General features: G+C 41.0%; 1 pseudogene; it reads right to left on the reverse strand.

Moving 5' to 3' along the window:
- Nucleotides 1-18,667, reverse strand: part of LOC129823301 (structural maintenance of chromosomes flexible hinge domain-containing protein 1-like) — a 44,342-nt pseudogene that overhangs the window by 12,580 nt on the left and 13,095 nt on the right.

The raw sequence follows: 18,667 nt of genomic DNA on the forward strand, positions 1-18,667 counted from the left end.
AGAAAGGAAAGCCATGACCAATACCTAACCATAGCGATGTCGTCCCAAATGGCACCATTGAGGCAGCCAGGATGTCTTGGCCCCTAACTTAATGCCCGTCCACCAGTTTGAGCTGTGCAGGGTCCCCGGCCGTCACTTTGATGGTCAAGTGCTCCACAAAGTCTCTCCAGGTGAAGGAGAGCTCTCTGATGCCTGGGAACCCGGGGTTGAAGGGCACCCCCATCACCAAGACAGAGTTGGTGCTCTCCTAGTTACAACACACAGCATAATGGTCATTTTATCTTTTTTCTAAATCACAACATGGGATATTTGTCTCCAATTCTACTAACAGAAGAAAGAAAATATCACAGTAAATGAATATGTTACAAATCCCTTCGATTTATTCAATGTACCTGCCAGGTAAACACCAGAGATGTCTTGTCGAGACCCTCGGCGTCCACGGCGAGCGAGTCCACACAGGTCAAGGTCAGCGTCCGACTTTTATTCCCATACTGGTCCACAAGCGCTAAGTCTGGAAGAGGGAACTACCAGTTTCTCATTTGGAAGGTAATCCAAGAAGTCCTAAATGTGAATCAGGAAGGCAGTATAATGGTTAGAAGTGGACAGTAAACTGCTGCTGGTGGATCCGGACTCACAGATCTTTCCTGATAGGACCTCTGAGATCCATGGAGGGGATAAGTTAAAAGGATAACAACAAAAAAAGAGAGAAAAAAAGGAGGTATTTTCAGATGACAATCGATGACTTACAGGAATATCAAATTTAGCTTTAACCGTCTGGTCTCCCGTGATGTTTTTGAGGGCGATTGGTTTGAGCACCAGGGTCCCGGCTCCTGTGTTACTGCAGTCTACAGCCACCATGGAGGACGAACCAAGGATCCCCTGCAACTGAGACACCACGGAGAAATACATACTGCACAAATCAATTAAATTGTCAAGTAAACTCACTGACTTCCAGGACTCAAATAATACAAAATAAAAAAAGTATTCCTTCTATTGGGCAACAGTCTCTTTATGTATCTAGAAGGGAAGAGTGGCTCCAGAAGGCTGATGTTTATTTAAGGACAATTTATCAGCCCCAGTAGGCAACATCCTCTTTATCCATGCATCTGGAAGGGAAGATTGGCTCCAGAAATGTGAGATTGTCTATGGAGGGCATACTATGAGGCCCATTGGGCACTGTTGTGAACTCCTCTTCACAGTGAGGAAGGAAAGGGATGGAGACCAATGGCTCCACCAGGGTAAAGACGACCGCATACTAGGGTCGGTTTACTCCTAGCAGAACTCGGTGCCTCAGCAATATTAATGCTTGTCCCACTTAAGACGCTGTGGCAACACCGACAGTATATACTTCCTTAAAATAGTCTGCTTTAATCTAAGATAATAAAATGTGCAGAGAAGGTCTTAGTCACACTATTTTTACATTAAGATGTTTGGTGCAGTATTTCTCAAGTGAAAAAAAATGTGCATGAAAAATAGTGGTCTCTTGGTGAATGACAACACTTCCTTGAAGAATCCCGTCCATAGTTCCCACTTCTACTAGGAGTAGAACTGTTGACCAATCACCGACGAAGGGGCGTAGACTACGGCTACCAAACTTAGACTTCCCTCAAGGAAAACAATGTGTGTGCTTGAACACCCCGAAGAATGCACAAACTATGCACAAACTGTTGACTGGGAAGCATGCGACAGGCTTTACACCAGTGGTATTCAAAGTCGGGGTCGCGGAGGAACTAGAGTAGGGTCACCAAAATACGTTTTTTTTGGGGGGGGGAACAAAATTAGTAGATTGAATGGGACAATATACAAACGTTTGAGAAAGATAATTTGAAAAATACAATCGAGTAAATGCATTTATTGGTTTTCATTTTAATGAGATAAGTGTAATGAATTAAAGGTTATTTGTTGATTTAAAAATCAAAATGTACTGATTTTAAAAAGGTATCATCTGTGGTGGGGTCACAAGAAATAATATAAAATAAATTAAAAAGGGGGTCCCCATATATTCTGGTGAAAGAAATGGTTTCCCTGCTAAAAAAGTTTGAACACTGCTTTACACAGTGGTGTAAAGCCCCAACGAATTGAGGCTGTTCTGAGGGCATAATGGGGTGCAACCCAATACTAGGAAGGTGTTCCTAATGTTTTGTACACTCAGTGTATGTTTCCACACTATGAGGTTGGAATAATACTGTGAAATTGTGAAAATGATAATACCCTTTTAGTGTAAGAGCTGTTTGAAAAGACTGCCTGAAATTTCAGCCCGTTTTGGAGACATCACAGGCGGTAAATTACTTAAGACCAATACAATGAGAATTCCAAACCTCTGCCAATAACATCTTGTTGTCCTCTCCCCACTCCCAGACAGTCCTAGCAAAATTCTTGCTTGAGAAATTGCTCTTTGTTAAGAAGCTTTTTGTATCTTTTTGACCATTTTAATAGAAAACAATCACAGTAAGGTATTTGTTATCCAGAAATGATTTGAGAGATAATGGCAGCATGGAACCTTTAACAAATTGAAACATTTCAGAAGCAAATGGATTGATTTAAGAGATTTTAAAAAGCACTACCAAGTCACAAAACTATTCCGATAGATGAGATCTGCCTCCGAGAGAAAATCCCCCACACTTGGGAGTAAATGCCCAGATTTCCCATGTTTATTTCTAATCAGAGGAGAAAGGCCCACAAGTCGGATATCATTCATGGATCCTATCCTACTGGTAGATATTCTGGGAAAGAGCTCGATCGTATTCACTAGGGATGGGAGTTGCCAGGGATCTCACTATTCAATATTATTATGATAGTCAAGTGCCGATACGATATAGAATCGTGAGAATTCTCTCTCTGCCATTCTCTTTCATGTTTTACTTTGTAAAAAGCTGTTACAGGACTGTTTTATTTACTATAACTAAATCACATTTATTTTAAGGAAAACGAAAACCTGATGTGTTCTGCAGTAGGCTTTAGAATAATGCAAAACATATCCTTGACTCTATCCAACTTGATGTGCGGGAAATAAACGATGCCAGTCAGCCTGCCCATCAAATCGAATTTCAAACATAATGAGAGCTAGCCTATAGACAGGAAAAAATGGACAACAATCTGATGAGTGACAATACTAGACAATACTACAATTGCAATTTCTTGTAATTTATAGATGCAGGGAAAGGTTCATCACTTTATCAAATCCTCCTTCAGAGTCACATGCAGGTAAAACATGTACATTTCTATATAGTATCAGAAAGAGCATATTCTGCAGTTTCTATAACACTTACCTTTGTCAAATAACTCAATTCAAGGAGGTGCAGCTCTATTTCCAAGAATATCTGTGCTGTCCATGCATTCAGCACATTACCACTCGCACGGCCTGCATTGCTCTGGCTAGGAACATAATAAACTTACAATTTAAATATGTTAATTTATGCAATTCATCTTTTACAATTGTTCATTCACTGGTGATTTTGTTTTGGAATACAACAAATGATCTCACCTGAGCACCTGGCTGTTATATCATCAAATCTACAAATCAAGTTGATCAAATGGATTACACTGTTTTATTGTAATGGAAACTAAAATAGGCTATAGGCGTACATTTTTTCTGGAAATGTATTTTCAAACTTTTGGACACCTACTCCTTCAAGGGTTTTTATTTTTACTATTTTCTACATTGTAGAATAATAGTGAAGACCTCAAAACAATGAAACACATATTTTTGATTTTAGATTCTTCAAAGTAGCCACCCTTTGCCTTGCTGACAGCTTTGCACACTCTTGGCATTCTCTCAACCAGCTTCACCTGGAATGCACAGTGTCACCAGCAAAGCACACCCACACCATCACACCTCCTCCATGCTTCACAGTGGGAACTACACATGCAGAGATCATCCGTTCACCTACTCTGCATTTCACAAAGACTTGGCAGTTGGAACCAAAAATCTCAAATTTGGACTCCACCGGTCTAATATCCATTGCTCGTGTTTCTTGGTCCAAGCAAGTCTCTTCTTCTTATTGGTATCCTTTAGTAGTGGTTCCTTTGCAGTAATTCGACCATGAAGGCCTGATTCACTCAGTCTCCTCTGAACAGTTGATTATTTGGGCTGCAATCTGAGGTGCAGTTAACTGTGCTGCAGAGGATAAGTTCATTAGAGGTAACTCTGCATCTTCCTTTCCTGTGGCGGCCCTCATGAGAGCCAGTTTCATCATAACGCTTCATGGTTTTTGCGACTGACTTGAAGAAACTTTCAAAGTTCGTGACATTTTCCAGATTGACTGACCTTCATGTCTAAAAAGTAATGATGGACTGTCGTTTCTCTTTGCTTATTTGTTTTTGCCATAATATGAACTTGGTCTTTTACCAAACAGGGCCATCTACTGTATACCACCCCTACCTTGTCACAACACAACTGATTGGCTCAAACACATTAAGGAAAGAAATTACACAAATGAACGCTTAACAAGGCACACCTGTTAATTGAAATGCATTCCAGTTGACTACCTCATGAAGCTGGTTGAGAGAATGCCAAGAGTGTGCAAAGCTGTCATCACGGCAAAGGGTGATTTGTTTAACACTTTTTGGTAACTACATGATTCCATAGTTTTGATGTCTTCACTATTATTCTACAATGTAGAAAATAGCAATAATAAAGAAAAAACGTTGAATAACTAGGTGTTCTAAAACTTTGGACCGATTGTGTGCGCACGCACACACATACAGAGCATTCGGAAAGCTAACGTAACAAAATGTGGAAATAGTTACAGCCTTATTCTAAAATTGATTACATCTTTTTTTTCTCATCAATCTACACACAATACCCCATAATGACAAATCGAATACAGTTTTTTCAATATTTTTAGTACATTTGCAAAAATGAAGAACTGAAGTATTCAGACCCTTTACTCAGTACTTTGTTGAAACACCTTTGGCGGCGATTACAGCATTGCGTCTTCTTGGGTACAAGCTTGGCACACCTGTATTTGGAGAGTTTCTCCCATTCTCTGCAGATCCTCTCAAGCTCTGTCAGGTTGGATGGGGAGCGTTGTTGCACAGCTAATTTCAGGTATCTCCAGAGTTATTAGATCGGGTTCAAGTCCGGGCTCTGGCTGGGCCACTCAAGGACATTCAGAGACTTGTCCCGAAGCCGGTGACAAGACAATGCAGGTGAACGGAGCAAAGTACAGAGAGATCCTTGGTGAAAACCTGCTCCAGAGCGCTCAGAACCTCAGACTGGGGTGAAGGTTTACCTTCCAACAGGACAACGACCCTAAGCACACAGCCAAGACAATGCAGGAGTCTTGGCTGTGTGCTTAGGGTCGTTGTCCTGTTGGAAGGTGAACCTTCGTCCCAGTCTGAGGTTCTGAGCGCTCTGGAGCAGGTTTTCACCAAGGATCTCTCTGTACTTTGCTCCGTTCACCTGTCCCTCGATCTTGGGTACTTGGTCACCTCCCTGACCAATACTCTTCTCCCCCAATTGCTCAGTTTGGCTGGGTGGCCAGCTCTAGGTAGAGTCTTGGTGGTTCCAAACTTCTTCCAGTTAAGAATGATGGAGACCACTGTGTTCTTGGGGATGCTGCAGACATTGTTTTTGGTACCCTTCCCCAGATTTGCGCCTCGACACAATTCTGTCTCGGAGCTCCACGGACAATATGCTCTGACATGCACTGTCAACTGTGGGACCTTATATAGACCGGTGTGTGTGTGTGTGTGCCTTTCCAAATCATGTCCAATCAATTGAATTTACCACAGGTGGACTCCAAGTTGTAGAAACATCTCAAGGATGATCAATGGAAAGTCATATAGCAATGGGTCTGAATGCTTATGTAAATAAGGTATTTGTTTAATTTTTTATACAATTGCAAACATTTCTAAACCCGATTTCGCTTTGCCACTATGGGGTATTGTGTGTAGATATATAAAAATCTCTCTATATATATTTTTAAACAAATCTCTACTTGGAATCAAAGTATCGATATAATATCATCCAAAATATTCACTTGGAACGAAACCAATCAAATAGGGTATGGACTACCTTCACTTGTCCAATAAACACTTGTTTAAGGGGGTTTTCTGCATAGAAAAGTACTTCACTAAGTGTTTTCAGGCCGCCTATGTCCAAACAGGGAAAAAGTTTTACTTAAGACTAAAACAAAGAAAAGAAGAAAGATAATAGAATAGAAAAGATAATGGACCTATATATTTTAAATAAGATTACATTTGAGAACTAGAAAATCATCCAAATAAAAGCTAGGCAGTCAGGGAGAATTAAAAACATGAAAAACACGATGCATACAGGAGTATTTTGGTCATGGCATTGGGCCCCCATTGATATTGTTTTAGTCACTCAGACATTTCTCAGCCCCATGGCAAGATGTGCAGACTTGCAGGATATCTGCTTTAAAAAACAGCTACATTTTGTCACTGCGGCCAACAAGAGGGCCTCAAGATCCATTTTGCGCCAGAAAAAAAACCCTGCATTTCGTTTTCCGTTGCAAATCACTAATGAATACGACCCTGGTAACACAGTGAATGGACTGTGGCCCTAAAATGCACATACTCTGGGACAATTGACACACCCTCTTGCTCAACCTTGTCGGGTTGAAATGGTATTTAGGCAGACTGCCTATTTAGTGCTTTTAGAGGAATCAAAATGTGTTTTACACTTTTGGAATTCAGTAAAAGCATTCAAATGTATGAGCATAGAACACCAAAGAAGGAACACTGGATTGAACTTCAGATTTGGGAAAAATATGAACTGGAAGAAGCCAAGTTGCCAAGTTCGTGATGGGGAAATAAAGTGCAGTATATATGTAATTCTTCTGCTTTGGAAGACTTGGCTATTCATACCTCCGGAGGCAGGGTGTAGTATGATCTTACCTGGCAGCGGACAATCAGTTTGGGTTGAACTGTGACGTTTCCTGCTTCGTCATGGACCTCCACATCAAAGCAAACAGAGGTTCCATTCTCCACAGTGATTGGATTCTCTTGTTTCACTTTGAGTGAATCTGGGTTACTTGTAAAACATTCACATTCATCTGACACACTACTATGGAATGTCCTTCACATGTACACAATATATACAGTGCTGCTTGTAAAACACTGTTTAAGCTACACATGTCTTTATGAGGCCTAAAGGCTGGCTGATGTTTTTTTCTATCCCATGTTACCCTAAATAGCCCGCCAGCCACAGCTGGACAGCATCAGCAACACCAGGGGAATCATTTACTTAAAATCCCTTATCCGGATCTACTGTACCCACAACCCCCATTAAATAGGATTTTTCTTATTATAGCAGAGCAGCAGTACGGCAATGTGGTGCCGTAGATCAGTAGTTAATTTTTAATATATCGTTTTTGTTTTGTTTTGTTTTTTAAGCAAAAAGGTAAATTCATGGTTTACCAAGTAAACGTGTTTTCCTCTGAATACACAGGTGGACATAAGAGTATAAAACATTATTTTACTTTGTGACTTCTTCAACGTAAATCAAACACTTCACCAGGGAGAAGGCTGATCTTCCGAGTCTGCAAGTCCTGTTTGAGGCCAGGCAGGACCACTTTCATGTCGTGTGTCTGCCGAGACGATATTACCAAACATTAGCCGAGGACGTAATTTGAGAGAGCTTTCAGTTGTCTGTCTCGTTGCGGTTCATCTGGACAGAGTTAAAGTGAGAGCCCTGCAGCCTTGGAAACCAGTGTCTCTGACCTTGCTGTGGTAGTTTGTGCATTGCACCCCTGGCTCTGACGCCCTGGATGGTGAAAGTGGTCCCACTAGTGGCCACCCCCTCATAACTCAATTCCAGGGAACTGAAACACAGTAACAACCACCAGCTAAACAAGGAGGGGCTGAAATTGTCTGGCACCATGAATAACCTGAGACTCGGGCTGAGCCCTGCAGGGAAGAGATAACCGATTTCTTCCGGCTAGATGTCAAGATCAAGCTTCTTGGTCGCAGCAGAGACATTCAATCCCCTCCTGGGTCAAGATCCCTGTTGCCTAAATAGTTTAGTGCATAAAAAAAGCACCCTTTGTGTGCATGTTCGCCAAAACGGTATGGTACAGAAACAGCATGACTATGAACATCTGGATACCACCCAACCCTAGTAACCATTTCAACTATTTTTGTGTGTAACCTCCAGTGGGTTTTTAAAAGGCACCCCCACATAGAAAGGTGTGTTCACAATACCCACCACAAACCTATCTGCACTGCCCTGTGGGAGAGGAGAGACAGCGAGAGAGGGAGAAAAGAGATGGGTCTTTAGGCGATCAATTTGATTGTTACCGGAGAGGGCCAAAGCGTTTCATGTATTTCAGTCTGACTTCACAAAGATGGTTACCGGCAATGTTTCCTCAGATTTTTTCCGGCACCGAGCTAATTTCAGGTTGTGAGCAGAAACGATATAATTTTGCGAGCATTCCTGCACACGTTAACTGTGAACACGGAGGCTGTACCCACTTTAAAAAAAAGGTTGAACTCGAGCATTTTCATCTCAATATCAAATAATTTCTGGGTAACAATTAAGTACCTTACTCCAAGTTCAAAAATAGCTTCTTAGCAAAGAGCAATTTCTCAAGCAGCAATTTTGCTAGGATTGTTGGAATGGCATGAGTGGGGAGGGGAAAACTGAATATGATCTGTTATCAATTCACTGCATGGTGATGTTACCATGGAAGGCCAAAATTCCCTCCCAACAAAACAAGCTGAAATGTCAAGCAATCTTTTTCAACAGCACTTACACTAAAAAAGGGCATTATCAGAATTTTTCAAATATTATTCCAACCTCAGTGTGGAAATATATATTAAACACAGGAAATCATGTTTTTGAATGCACTGGGCTTTAAATTAGTTTCAGACAGCAGCCAATAGGCTATTGTGGCTTTTTGACCATGATGTAGGCCTAACAAAACCAATGGGGCAAATGCCATAACATTTCCACATACAGTAGATATATATTTTCACATGGATATTTGTGGGCTCCCGAGTGGCGCAGCGGTCTAAGGCACTGCATCTCAGTGATAGAGGTGTCACTACAGACCCTGGTTTGATCCCGGGCTGTATCACAACTGGCAGTGATCGGGAGTCCCATAGGGCAGTGTACAAATGGCCCAGCTTCGTCTGGGTTAGGGGAGGGTTTGGACTAGTTAAATAAAGATGAAAATAAAGATAAAATATAGCTGTTGACTACAATAGCCAATATGTGGTGTTCAATGTAGGCATACATTCAATGATACTTAAAAAAAAAACATCATGCATGGCTTGTCACTGATGTTTTACTCAAGCTCAAATCACTATATAAAAATAAGCAATGATCTATAACACAATTGGCCAAATAGGTCGGAAAATTGAATTGGGTTATGATGCAAGAAACCACTTTACAAAATAAAAATGGTTATTATTACTACCATTCAGAGAATCGTACAAAAATGTATGCTACCCTCTGCCAATTGGCTTATTTGCGTTTTCAGTCTCAAAATATCACACTGCCCCTTTAAGACAAAAAAAAATCTATTTCCCTGACTCGCTTTCAAAGACAGTTAGATATGTACACGTTTTGTGCTCTTGTAAGGAAGTAAATTACTCCCCCATTGCTGACCAACATTCGCTATAACCAGGGGAGTAACGCACTAACCAGCAAAGAAAATCAACAAACGTGCATACCGGCTCTGCGATCTCAAATGCGCATCTAGGCTAGTCTCCGACCGCTCTTGGTGGAAAAAACGTTTGGGCTGTGAAATAGAAAAAGGCTACTCAGATTCACTCCTCAGGCTCAACAAAATCACCAACTCAGTCTCGAAGTTAGATTGGGTTTGCTGCATTGATTCAATCTGTTTAAAGCCAGGAAAGATACATTTTTGTGAAGTTCAATCTCATGCCTATCTGCAGAGGCTGGTAATTCGTCTGAACGGGACTGCTTCAGGAGCTGTGAGGCCGAGCACACAGTTTACATGGGAACATTGGTTACCAGTAATGGAGAAGTCCAGTGTATGGTTGGGCAGCTGTTTCCCAGCCCAGACAGTAGCGTTGCTCTCGTTGAGTACTGTGTTCAGTTGCAGGGTATACTTCCCCAACTTGTTTAGGTTCTCTACACAGGGAGAACAACACTGTTTAACCACCAGAGAGTCAGACATTATGACAAACATTGCATCATTAGCTAGTAACAAAAACGTGCATATTAAAAACATAGAGATGCTTAAAACAGAACGTTGATTAACACTTCAAACACAGCGACCAAACAGTTCTGTTGCCCTTTTTCAATCAATCTTTCCTCGTTTGCTTGCATCCTCATCTCCTTCTCAAAACAGAGAAGGTCTGAACTTTCTCCTCCAATGTGGTAGAGAAGGAGCCTCAGAGAGGATGCGAGGAATTACAGAAAGACAAATTGAAATTGAGCCAGGCTCTACCGTCTAAGTAAGAGGAAGAGAGGATGCTCACGTATTGGCCGGCTTTGTACGTTCTACCGTCCCACTCGATGGAGGAGAAAGTAGCCCAGGGAGATTGCATCTTCTTGGTGGCCACATCCGTTCGTGTGATGGTGCTCTTGAAGCCTCTGAACGTCACTTGCTTGTCCCACTTTTCGTGGCAGGTCTTCAGCCACTGGTGAAACTCCTTCTGGATTTTAACTCTTTGTTTCTGGGAGGGAAAATGACATGCATCAGTAACAGTCATTTTTATTCCACATCATGGTGGTAATTCATCAACTGTTAACATCACACAACTGTCTAATAAGAGTCTAAGTGTCCCAGCTGGGAGGCTAAAATTTGCTTTAATATTTTCTTCCACCCAAGAGGAATGGGGTTCGCTTGTGACAGACCATAAACATCACAGACACAGGGAAGCTACCTGGCCATTCACGATGCGGGTGAAGCAGGTCTCATTCTTAGCACCAGTCAAACCTGACATACGACGGACACAGAAAATTCAAACGTTACTTTAATAAAACAAGAAGGGAATACATTACTGAAGAAAAATGCATTATTGAAAGTGTATTTGGAATTCTTTACACGGATACAGTTGTGTATGGGATGAGATGTCCATTCCAGAACCACTCAAATATGGGCCTCTTTCCCCAGGCCTGGTTTTGGTCCTCATCATCCTCTTCCGCAGCTGGTGAAAATAAAAGAGGGAACAGAATGAAATCAAAGATGAGATTACATGAGCTTTACAATAAAACATACATTTCAGATGCTACATCATATCATTTATACTCAGTACTCTAGGTTATGACACTTACATGATATTACATGGCCTACTGTGATTTAAAAACTTGATCTTGACCAATGTGTCCAAACACACGTGTCTATGTAGGGAATAGGGTACCATTTGGGATGCAAATTAGATTACCTGGTATGGCACTGGGGTCTTCAGGGTAGGTTTCCCTGTCATAGAGGAAGGGGTAGTACTTTAGGACCCCCTCCACTGTTCCATCAGCGTCTGCGTAGACCCTGAACTCAAATGTGTCAGCTGGTGCGTTGATGTAGCGTGTCTGCATGTCGTTGTCGATCTCTGCATGTCGTTGTCGATCTCTTCACCATGCGAGGGATCTTGGGGAACTTCTCCAGTAGAAATCTAAAATGGCAGATAAAGAGATGAGGATAAATAATATCACAAAAGACTAGAGTTAGAAAATAGGCATCTTCAAAGACTGTATAGATGCTCTTGGATGACTATTGTCTGTAGCACTTGTCTGGAGTACCATAAAATAAATTAACACATAATTACATGCAGGGCCTAAAATGTACTTTTTGGTCAACCAGGCCAACCAGACCAGGCAGGTACATTTAAAAAAATCTACCAGCCACTCAGATTTTTTCCCAGGCAAAATATTTTTGTTCTCTAAAATTAACACCAACAAAACACACAAAAAACAGACGAGCATGCTTTGTAATGTTTCTAAAACAATAACTGTTTAATAAAAAATTTTGTGACCCAAGTTATTTAACCAAAATATCACAGATGTGAAGAAAAAAAAAAGTTCACCTGCGCCTTTAAGGGCAGGAGGTTACAGTGGTCGGATACCTATTTCACATCATGATGCATTTCATTATGCCATCTTCACTGAGTTTTGCACAGCAACTGAACACGTTTGTCTCGCATTTATTTTGGGAGATTACAAAATATGACCTTTTCATTCGAGATATGACAAATACATTGTTTCAGGTGTTAATAAAACATGTTTTGTTTAGTTACTTTCTCTTTATTTTAAGTCAAGCTAGCTTGCACTGCAGAGTAGCTAGCTAGCTAGCTAAAAGCTAGGCTAAAGATACCATTGTAGCAGTGACCTCCACCTAACAATTATCAAAAACAACAAAAAACATATAGGCTTCTACCTTCAGTTTATACATATTATACACATTTTACAGACACAATCTATTTTACAATAGTTATATTTGGTTTGTTTTTAGTCCTTCCTCTATTTCTGATGTCTATTCTATTTGTAACTGTGCTATTTCACAACATTTCTGATCCTATATACATTTTACAGACCCCGTAAGTTTTACATTGGTTCTTGTTATTAGTCCCACCCTTCAGCTCTATTCAACCCCTCCCATCTATCTCTTAACACCATCCATTTTGGATTTCTATTTGCCAATTTATTTTTCAACTGTGCTGTGATGCTTCACAAAAGTACTGAACCTTTCTATTGTCATAGCTTCTACAGATTGTAAATGAAAGATAAAATGTTTAGCTAAAATAATTATTATATTATTGAATGTTCAAATCACCCAGTATTGCTATCTGCAGCGTTAGTTCTACGCAAATGTTGCAATTCTTCAGCCATTCCTGGACCTGTGACCAAAAACGACCTATTTTGGACAGTACCAAAATAAATGATCTAATCACTTTGCCTCCTCACAGCAAAATATGCAGAGCTGGGAAGATTATACACTGCTCAAAAAAATAAAGGGAACACTAAAATAACACATCCTAGATCTGAATGAATGAAATATTCTTATTAAATACTTTTTTCTTTACATAGTTGAATGTGCTGACAACAAAATCACACAAAAATTATCAATGGAAATCAAATTTATCAACCAATGGAGGTCTGGATTTCAAAATTAAAGTGGAAAACCACACTACAGGCTGATCCAACTTTGATGTAATGTCCTTAAAACGAGTCAAAATGAGGCTCAGTAGTGTGTGTGGCCTCCACGTGCCTGTATGACCTCCCTACAACGCCTGGGCATGCTCCTGATGAGGTGGCGGATGGTCTCCTGAGGGGTCTCCTCCCAGACCTTGACTAAAGCATTCGCCAACTCCTGGACAGTCTGTGGTGCAATGTGGCTTTGGTGGATGGAGCGAGACATGATGTCCCAGATATGCTCAATTGGATTCAGTTCTGGGGAACGGGCGGGCCAGTCCATAGCATCAATGCCTTCCTCTTGCAGGAACTGCTGACACACTCCAGCCACATGAGGTCTAGCATTGTCTTGCATTAGGAGGAACCCAGGGCCAACCGCACCAGCATATGGTCTCACAAGGGGTCTGAGGATCTCATCTCGGTACCTAATGGCAGTCAGGCTACCTCTGGTGAGCACATGGAGGGCTGTGCGGCCCCCCAAAGAAATGCCACCCCACACCATGACTGACCCACCGCCAAACCGGTCATGCTGGAGGATGTTGCAGGCAGCAGAACGTTCTCCACGGCGTCTCCAGACTCTGTCACGTCTGTCACGTGCTCAGTGTGAACCTGCTTTCATCTGTGAAGAGCACAGGGCGCCAGTGGCGAATTTGCCAATCTTGGTGTTCTCTGGCAAATGCTAAACGTCCTGCACGGTGTTGGGCTGTAAGTACAACCCCCACCTGTGGACGTCGGGCCCTCATACCACCCTCATGGAGTCTGTTTCTGACCGTTTGAGCAGACACATGCACATTTGTGGCCTGCTGGAGGTCATTTTGCAGGGCTCTGGCCCTTCCCTCCTCCTGATCCTCCTTGCACAAAGGTGGAGGTAGCGGTCCTGCTGCTGGGTTGTTGCCCTCCTATGTCTCCTGATGTACTGGCCTGTCTCCTGGTAGCGCCTCCATGCTCTGGACACTACGCTGACAGACACAGCAAACCTTCTTGCCACAGCTCGCATTGATGTGCCACCCTGGATGAGCTGCACTACCTGAGCCACTTGTGTGGGTTGTAGACTCCGTCTCATGCTACCACTAGAGTGAAAGTACCGGCAGCATTCAAAAGTCACCAAAACATCAGCCAGGAAGCATAGGAACTGAGAAGTGGTCTGTGGTCACCACCTGCAGAACCACTCCTTTATTGGGGGTGTCTTGCTAATTGCCTATAATTTCCACCTGTTGTCTATTCCATTTGCACAACAGCATGTGAAATTTATTGTCAATCAGTGTTGCTTCCAAAGTGGACAGTTTGATTTCACAGAAGTGTGATTGACTTGGAGTTACATTGTGTTGTTTAAGTGTTCCCTTTATTTTTTTGAGCAGTGTATGTAAATAAATATGGGGGATACATTCTATTAGTTGCAAGAATTTTGTATATTAATTAAAATAGAAAAAATTGACGTTTTGAATCCGGCGTTGTTTTGTGTGTTAATTCAAAAACCATGTGCCATGGAATCGGTACATCGAAAACCTCTTCCCAACTATTTAGCTTTTTTTTGGTCCTTTAAATGAAATTAGTATATGTTTTTATTTATCACAATTTTCTTTAACCATTTATGGTCTTTAATGCAGGGCCCGACAGACAAGTTCCTTACTTTTTCCGCCTTCTACTTGCCTCTTCCATTTTTGTGGTAATGCAGCAATTAGTTGGTTGTAATGTTGGGTAGAGCAGACATTTCCATATGTCTGTGTTAGCTGCATGTCTGACATAACTCCACCAGTCCTATTTATGATATAATTTAGAAAGATGATACCTTTTTTTTAATCAATTCATACATTTATATTATTATTTAATATGTTCGGTCTTTTCTGGTGGATTAAACTGAAATTGCAACCAACTTTCTAAGACTTGTTTAAAAAATAACGATATTTTGGAGATGAGCAGTTGTAATCTGAATAAAGGGAAAAAATGCCATTCTTGAACATGTGGTGAGACATTCCTACCAATTTACTAGAGAACCATTTCGGATTTAAGTATAACTTTTGTATGACTGATGCCTTTAGTGAGAGGTCTAATGCTTTAATATTTAATCATTTCTGCCCTCCGAATTCATATTCATTATATATATAGGCCCTTTGAATTTTGTCTGGCTAGCCATTCCAAATAAAATTGAATATTTTTTTGTTCATATAATATAAAAAGCAGGTCACTAGGTCATAATATAATTGGCTTAACAGCCAATGTGTATTATTTAACATTAGTATTAACCTGTTGAGGATGGGGGCGCTGTTGTCACTATTTATGCTAATCGTGTAATTTTTGAAACGGCTTCCCACAAAATTCTTGATCGTACAATATGCATATTATTATTATTATTGGATAGAAAACAGTCTATAGTTTCTATAGGAGTTGAAATTTTGTCTCTAAGTGGAACAGAAGTCATTCTACAGCAATTTCCCTGACATGGAGTCAGATTTCAGAAATTTTGGCCCCTGATCTGGAGTCAGTTAAAAGGGCACTGTTATTGCTATGAGTATACGGACACTGCTTACGTCTTCCCCTGGATGCCTTTACGTGATGACGATTTGAATGGGGTCGATTGCGCGTTCACAGGCACTACAAATTAAAAAACCCTGAGGCTAGTCACTCTTTTGGAGCTGCGTCATGCGCCTAGAGGACACCGACCCGCACCTGTTCCAAGCATTAGTGGAGGGAGTAATATTACTCGGGTCATGTTTCTACTCGTTATGGGAGTTAAAAACATCATAAGGTAGTTAATTTAAAGCGTTTTATAGCAATTTATATACCCGTTTAGTGCGATTTTGGGACATTTATTTCTGAAACGCTGTGAATCGCTGGGCACGCTTCCAGTTCATCCCGAACGCAGTTGGCATTTCCACATGGCAAGAGGACAGCTTTCCACCAAAAGACGATTAGACCCAAGAAAGGATCCTTTGCCCAAGATACTGATGGAAGAACAGCTCAAAGTAGGACATTTTTATTATGATAAATCGTGTTTCTGTCGAAAAATGTTAGTGGCTTAGGACGCCATGTTTTTTGACGTAGCTTCGCTTGGCGCAAACTGTATTGAAAAGTAAGGATAATTTAAAAAATGTAAATCCGCGATTGTATTAAGAATTAAATTGTCTATCAATCGCTGTCCACCCTATATTTTTTAGTCACGTTTATGAGTATTTATGTATAAGAGTAGATCACTGTCTAATATGGCGCACCAACATTTTCTCACCAGCTGGGCTACTTTTGTCATTGTGTAACCATGATTTTGGTGGCTAAATATGCACATTTTCGAACAAACTGTATATGTATGTTGTAATGTGATGTTACAGGGGTGTCATCTGAAGAATTCTGAGAAGGTTAGTGAAAAAAATAATATATTTTGGCGATGTTTACGTTATCGCTCTCTTTGGCTAGAATCAATGCTGGGCTGCTATGTGCTATGTGCTATGCTAATATAACGATTTATTGTGTTTTCGCTGTAAGACACTTAGAAAATCTGAAATATTGTCTGTATTCACAGGATCTGTGTCTTTCGATTAGTGTATGCTGTGTATTTTTACGAAATGTTTGATGATTAGTAGTTAGGTAAACACGTTGCTCATTGTAATTATTCTAGTCCATTTGTGACGGTGGGTGCAATTGTAAACTATGCCAGCTACCTGAAAAATGCACATTTTTCTAACAAAACCTATCCCATACCATAAATATGTTATCAGACTGTCATCTGATGAGTTTTTTTCTTGGTTAGGGGCTATAAATATCTTAGTTTAGCCGAATTGGTGATAGCTACTGGTGTTGGTGGACAAATAAAAGATGGTGGATTATGCTAATGTGTTTTTAGCTAATAGATTTACATCTTTACATATTGTGTCTTCCCTGTAAAACATTTTAAAAATCGGACATGTTGGCTGGATTCACAAGATCTGTGTCTTTCATTAGCTGTATTGGACTTTAATGTGTGAAAGTTAAATATTTAAAAAATATATTTTTTTTGAATTTCGCGGCACTGGTTTTTCAGTGGGGGTGGGGGGGGAGTGCCGCTAGCGGCACCCTCATCCTAGACAGGTTAAGAGGACAACAATTCAATCAGATTGGAGGGTTAGGGTATATGGACAGCGGAGTCAATCACCACCTTCCGGAGACACCTGAAACCCCACCTCTTTAATGAATACCTAGGATAGGATAAAGTAATCCTTCTGACCCCCCCCCCCCCCCCCCCTTAAAAGATTTAGATGCACTATTGTAAAGTGGCTGTTCCACTGGATGTCATAAGGTGAATGCACCAATTTGTAAGTCGCTCTGGATAAGAGCGTCTGCTAAATGACTTAAATGTAAATGTAAATATGGGATCAGGCAGTGCAGGGTGATTACTCATTCCGGGGTTCTCACCCTAGGTACAGATCTAGAATCAGATTCGCCTACCATAATACTAACCTTAACCATTGGAGGAAAATGCTAAATTGAGCCAAGATCAGCAGCTAGAAGCAACTTCACCCTACTCTGAGCTGACTCACGCCACTTCTCTGGTCCACAGGTGGAAGTCCTGCTTGAGGAAGGTGATGTGTTCAGGCTGGAGCCCTGTCACCACCACGGCTGTGAAGCTCTCCTTTCCCACCTCCTCGGCAATCAGCCCGTGGAGAAAGCACTCCTTGTCATCTCTCACGTGGGACGAGTCACCCATCTGCATGGGGGAAGAGTTAACATGGATGTCATTACATAGAAGATGGTCGCTGTGGGAAGGATAGAAGTACAGCAGTTGGACCTAACACAGACAGGTTTATACTTCAAAGAATGGATGGATTGCGATAACCTTAGTTTTGTTGATTACATAAGTCAACATTTTGGGTGATCTGTGGGTAATCCCTTACCTTCCTGTTTCTGATGAAACCACTGTAAATATTCTCATTGTTCCGCTCCTTCCTCTCAAACTCTTCGTTTGAAATGCCGAATTCATGGACATCTGGGGAGCTCGCTGGTTTGGTGATAATCTTTAACAAAGACATATCAAGGCACATCGTGCTTCACAGTCCATTAGGGGAATATGGCCAAGAATTAAACACTTACCCGGGTTGACTGTACAATGTAGAACATTGCTTGTTTCCCTTCTACACCAAAATATGATATATCACTGTTGAGACTACGAGGGACTGGATCAGGGCGAACATACTCAGCGTGATCACTAGTGAGACAAAATGGATCATGACTGTGACGATAGCTATAGGGAATGCGTCAAAAACAAATTCTAGTTCATCCCTGTATTTAATTCTTTGGAAAGTGCACTGCAATTTACATTTACTGTGAGTCACTAGCTACGTTCCATTAACTTGTCCAGTGATGTTTTGTCAACATTTACAAAGTTTGCATAGAAAAATCGATGCAACAATTGCCTGCTATGGTGTGTTTCCATTGAACTATCTTGTGTCAACAATAACAGCTATGGTTTAAACTTGCTCTCCTGTAGCCTAGATACAAATGTGTTTAAAAAAATGTGTTTCGTGAAACTTGCAACCAGCCAGCCAGAAAAGCAAGGCGAAGCAATTCAGCCATTCTTCAAAGTCAAAACAATTTGAGTCCTGCAAAGATTTGTATTTTTCAGGTCTAACATTC

This window comes from Salvelinus fontinalis, chromosome 25 (genome assembly GCF_029448725.1).
Source record: "Salvelinus fontinalis isolate EN_2023a chromosome 25, ASM2944872v1, whole genome shotgun sequence".
In the NCBI taxonomy this organism is placed as follows: domain Eukaryota; kingdom Metazoa; phylum Chordata; class Actinopteri; order Salmoniformes; family Salmonidae; genus Salvelinus; species Salvelinus fontinalis.